Consider the following 6,000-nt stretch of genomic DNA (forward strand, 5'->3'; position numbering starts at 1 on the left):
ACTCATTTTAACTGGAACTAAAAGGAACTCAACACACACGTGAATAAAAGAAGACCTCAAGTACACAAGGACGCCCAGATACACTTGGCCATATGTATGTATGCGCACACACACACACACACACACGCACACACACACACACACACACACACACACACTTTCCTCTGCCTGAGAAAACAATCTGACCTTCCTTCACAGCAGCTGGAGCTGAGCTCCTCCACCGCTCATTAACTCGTTATCGGCACCGGACCCGAGTCTTCTGGAGGCCGCGGTGCCCCACCGGGTCGGGTTTGAACTCCCGATGTCCCTTCCCCCCCCCCCCCCCCCTCCTGACGAAGGGAGGACGGTTCCAAGGCCCTCCACAAAGACCACGTTCATTAGGCCGCTATCTCGGGCGATGAGGGGGCGGACAGACGCGGGTCAAAGCCAAGAGGCCCCGGTTCTCTTCAGAGGAATTATGTGGAACAATAGCACGAATAAGCTAAAAAAAGAGAAGATATTTTCTGAAATTTATGAATAAATGATTTTATTTAATTTAATTTTCACAGGTCAGTCATGTGTTTCAGGGGGTTGGGAGTCACTAATAATCAGAGACAATAACGATGCTACTTATTATTGTTTTATACCGTTTATCTGCTTTGTTTTATTTAGTTATTGCTTATACGTTTTGGTTTTGTTTTTTTTACCGTGTAAAGTGCCGTTGAGTACCTGTTAAAAGCGCTACACAAATACAATATTATTATATTATTAATGTTTAAGAGGACTCTTACATTTTCTCCAAATTCTCCAGATGCATCAAAATCTGCTCCAAATCAGGTGTTCATGAATGAATCCCACTTATTCATGAATGGTGATCACTAACATGTGATTTTCCAGAGCGTCATTACTAACTCATTATTAAAAAATAAATAAATCAAAAGAGCAGAATGTGAACGCGGGGAATGCCATCCAAGGGTTTTAATAAGTCTTAATTGGACCAGTATTTCTTTATTAATCTATTCAGTATAAAACATATAATAATCTTGATTATATGATACATTTAATTTATTGCCGAAACTTAAAACGTGGGTTTCTTTGCATTTGACTGAAAGTTTCTCATCGGAGCAAAAATAAAGAAAAGACTTTGAAATCCCATGAAATTAATGTCTGCCAGCAAAACAACAACAACAACAACAACAACAACAACAAGACCACGTTGGTTCTTACATCACTTCCTGCGTGAGGTCCAGTGTTTGTTATGTCAAATGTTTTGGAGGAAAAACACCTTTAAAAACCCTTCTAAATGGAAACACACCGAGGAGCAGATGATGTAACGGAGGGTGAACTCACTCCTCGTCTGGGAGAGGCTCCTCCCCCTTTCTCAACAGTGCAGAATCGGCTGTCACTCAAAAGTCAAGAGGGAAGAGAAAGAAAAACAGCCGATTTAAAAAGGAAAACAGACGGGAAGCATCACCAGTCAGTCAGGGTTGTGCAACACACCGTCTGGAGTCAGACACATAACATTATGCAATATTGAAGTGCATTTAATTATTATTATTTTCTGTCCTTAAATGACACGATGACTCAGCAGCTCGAGCCTCCTCCTTTTTGTTTTGGGGAGGAGAAGAGACGTGAAAGGGGTTCAACAAGTCCTGACGAGCTGCTCCCAGGTCAGCTGTCTTCAAACCTTCTCTCTACTCTATTGTTGTTGTTGTTGTTGTTGTTTCACTGCCCTTTACAGTGATTTTGGTTCTACGGTCCAAGAATCTAATAGTTTTGGTTATTTCCAGTGTGGAGACGCACTGTTATCTTCTTCTTATCCCATGAGAAGAGCATACGGGATCATTTAATACGCCTTTTTCTGCTCATATGTTCCCCTTAAACAGCGTTAAAAGAAAGTTTATATTGGAATCGTGTCCATTTTATGCATCAGAAATCAGGGGCTTGAGTTTCAACTTCCAGTGACAGACGAGCCCGTCTCGCCCTTCCAGAATAATGTCCCGACTCATGTATACACCGTCTGAATGTGCTCCATCAAGTCGTTATGGTCAGGCGCCGCCAGCGCTTTCACGAGCCGGGCGTTCGATAGCAGCCAAACAGATGTTTGGCTCTTTTCTTTCCCCCATGTCAACTCCTTTTCCTTTTTTGTTGTTGTTACCGAGTCGCTCCACTTCTTTTGGCATTTAGAGTCGCTGCTCGACAGTGAGATTAAACACCGCTCACGGTAAACACAGCTGTGGAGGAGGAGGAGGAGGAAGATGCGTTCAGACCGGTGACCTTCCTCCTTTTACTTTTCCATGACGTCTCCCCAGACACTCAGTCGGGGTGAAGTGACACGTTTGAGACGCTTTCTCTTCCCCTGAATGTGTTTTTGAGAGTCACAGATAAACCTCCAGAGGAGGCGAAGGAGGCAGCGGATGAGCGACTCCAAGCAGGAAGCCGTCAGAGGACTCGGGGTCGGACTCACGCTGCTCGCTTGCCCCCCTCCCCCTCCCCATGGCCGAGCACGTCACAGACTCAGAGTTCAATCACATCGAGCTTTAAGACCGCTGAGCGGGATGAGAAGAAAGAAGAGGAAGAAAGAGGAATGAGGAAGAGAGAGAGAGAGAGAGAGAGAGAGAATGGTCTTTCCACTTCTCCACAATACACAGAAGAACTGTGAGAGCTCCACCTCCTCTCCACCCCCAGCTAGTGAGGCAGCAGTAATATCATGGAAGATTTTAAGAAAGGCACACTTATGGGTTTTCACTGAACCCAGACCAGCTCTAGTTTCAGTCCAGCGGCATCTCAACGCATTCCCACATATTCTGCCCGGAGACACGCTGGATTTCAAAGAAGAAAAAAAACACCAAAAAAAACAGGCTTATGTAAATATTTGGAGATTGTGTAAAAAGGAAATGAGCTGTTGGGTTATCTTAAGAAAGCGTATTGCCCCCGTCTGCAGTGACGGCGTGCACAAGGAAGCGTTGTAGTAATCCAAATGTCTGCAAACAGCCGCCGGGCGTCACGTCTCTCCTCGTGAGTTATTACACTCCAGTTCCACGATTGGGATATTTTTAGCCACATTGTTTTTGTTTTTTTGCTTGTTTTTTAAACGTGCGTCATCTTCCTCGGAGCTCCAGAGGCCGTCGCACTGAACGTCCCCGTCCCCCTCTCTGGGAATGTGGCGTCTTGATGCGATGGCGAGCGGAGGGCGTTGATGTCGACACACACACACACACACACACACACACACACACACACACACACACACACACACAGAGAAACGGCGACTTCCTGCTGCCTGTGGGCTCCTGGAGGCCGCGGCGTGTTTGTGTGCGCTTTTCTTTTTTTTGTGGAAAAGAAAACACGCTCACGTCTCCGGTTGCACTCTGAAAAAAAGCTTCGCCCTGTTTTCAGCCCGACGGAAAGCTGCACCGAATATATTAAATACTTGTGGATGAAGAAGGAGAAAAGGCTCCAAGTCCTGCAGCACATTGTAGGCCTGCCTGCATATGATCTTTAAAATAAAATGGTTTTACAGTGAATAAATACTAAGAAAATACAATTTTTTTTTTTTTACTGAAACTCGATGCAATTCCACGTCCTTTTTTTGGGGGGTCTGGCTCTCAAGAGCGCCGCGTGGGGAAGGAACGCTGTGCCACGTTAACCGGGACAGCGGAACAATATCACAGTGAGCCTAATTACACAGTGGGCCGTTTGGTCACAGGCTCAGACGGGCTCCAGAGTCTGTGCGTGTGTGTGTGCGTGTGCGTGTGCGTGTGCGTGTGTGTGTGTGAAAACAGAAGGAGAAAAATAAAACAGAAGGGTTGCATTTAAACTCAGTCCAAGGTCGCGTCGTAACTAAGGGTTGGTTTTCTTTGGACTTATTTTTTAATTATTAATGTATCAAAACACAATCACACCCTTTTGAAAAAAATAAATAAATAAAACTAAAAAAACAAACACAATCCTGCACATTTGCAGCCAACTATTAAAATTCAAACCTGTCAAACCTGCCAGACGAAGAGAAGGGAACAGACGTAATGAGACAGGAAGCAGAGCCACAGAAACGACCGTGCTTCCTGCGTATTATGAAGCTAGCGGCATAATGTGCTTAGCTTAGCATTAAGACTGGACGCGGGAGGAAAAAAGAGTGAAGCATGCAGACGAGCGCCTCCACAGCTTTGATGCTAAGCTAAGCTAATCCCCTCGTGGCTAAAGCTCTACACACACACACACACGTATGAAAGAAAGAAGAGTGTATTTGTCCACAAGGTCAAAAAGGCCTCAGTAAAACGTCAGAGGGACGATATTATTCTCAATTCCAACGCGCTACACTTCCACTTGGTTTCCTAGATGCAAACCCCAGTCTCTGCTGATGCGATTCCCTTTAACACGGCTGTTAAAACAATATCCCCCCCCCCCCTCGCCTTTGTGTCCGTCTGTCAAAGAGTAAAACGAGTGACACTGTGATTAATGTGACCTGAGCTCTACCGGCTGTCTGCTGTCTGCTGAGGAAGCGTTTCATTTGTTGTCACTGGGGAGGGGAAATGACTTATTTACGGCCCAGTCTGATTCAGTCATAATGTAAGCGAAGCCGGATCATTATTTTTATAACGTGTGCGGCGATTTAGAGATCATCACGTGTTGGATGGCAAAAGGAACAAAGCGAAGCCACAAGAAAACCAACCCTCCTCCCTCCGTTCATCTGGCCTCTTTAAACTTGACGATATTTAAGCTTTTCAATCTGGGATCATTTGAATGGAAACGTTGGTCTCCTCCAGAGTGTAAAGGAGTGTAAAGGAGTGTAAAAGGAGTGTGAATGTGACCCCCTTTACGTACACGAGAGCAGGCCGCTTCACATGCATCGACCATGAATGCATCCTGGTCCCCTCGATCATCGAGAGCTTCGGGACCGCCCCGTTAGCTCCTCATGCGGTCTACTTTATGCAAATGAGGGTTCGGTGTCCGGGCGTTTTGGTTTGAGAAGGTGTTTCTGGTCACGCTTTAAGGATCTAAATGCCGGGGGGGACCTGCGGAGGCCCTCGGTGCCGAGGAGCCACCCAAGAAGCTGAGCCGGCCCAAAAGACTTCGGAATAAGCCCCCCCCTTGAAAAACAGCCGTTAAGCCCACAAAAAGAAACCCAAGCACTTCCACCTCTTTCCACCCTGGAGTCAAACTGGGGGCAGCGGCGCCACGTCGACGGCAGGAGAATGTAAAGAAAACACCTGCGAGTTTCTAAAGGAAGCTCCATTAGTCCCAGACGCAGCGGCACAGGATGGGGGGGGGGGGGAGGAGGGGGCGTGGCCTGCCGTGTTTTCACCAGGGAACCGCCCCGAGGTCTTTGTGTTCAAGTTCAGTCAAGTCTGAGGAGAGGGAGGAGGCGGCTGAGTGGCAGCTGCAGCTCAGGTGGCTTTGTTCAGTCCGTCGAGGTGCGTTTCACATCAAATACACATTAAAAAAGGTCTGGAGAAGAACTGGGGGACAATATCAGTGATCAACAGTCTTTAGTTATTGATGACATGAGGCCCGACGCTACACTTCACTGCCCCAGCCATGTTTTATTCTTAGAATTAGGCAACAAATCCTCTGGGGAGGTCAAGTGAGCCACTCGTAGGTCCTGTTTGTTTAAGGCGCGTCGATTGATTCCCGTCAGCGTTGCGCAACACTCCACCCTAAAAGTGTGCGGTGAATGAAATCACTTTTCTTTATGAGTCGATAACCGGCTGCTTTGTTTGCTCAGCAGAGGTTCTGCTCTACCTTTTGGGGGGGGGGAACTCAACTTGTGTGGTTCACACGAGCCAAAGAGAGGTCGGTGACTCCACACCTCTAGACCTCCACACCTCTAGACCTCCACACCTCTAGACCTCTAGACCTCCACACCTCTAGACCTCTAGACCTCCACACCTCTAGACCTCCACACCTTTAGATGTGAGTGGAAGAGAAGGAACTAAAAAGAGGAGCGCGAGTAACCAGCAGCATGTCTTTGTGCATCGTGTCTGGTGTTGCTGGTGATCTTTGGCTGCCGGCTGAACGTTA

At 46.9% G+C, this 6,000-nt stretch overlaps 1 protein-coding gene across 1 annotated transcript in view; it reads right to left on the bottom strand.

Annotated features, from left to right (window-relative positions):
• Positions 1-6,000, bottom strand: part of itgb5 (integrin, beta 5) — a 29,047-nt gene that overhangs the window by 6,435 nt on the left and 16,612 nt on the right. The gene's annotated exons all lie outside the window — the stretch shown is intronic.

This window comes from Cyclopterus lumpus, chromosome 21 (genome assembly GCF_009769545.1).
Source record: "Cyclopterus lumpus isolate fCycLum1 chromosome 21, fCycLum1.pri, whole genome shotgun sequence".
In the NCBI taxonomy this organism is placed as follows: Eukaryota; Metazoa; Chordata; class Actinopteri; order Perciformes; family Cyclopteridae; genus Cyclopterus; species Cyclopterus lumpus.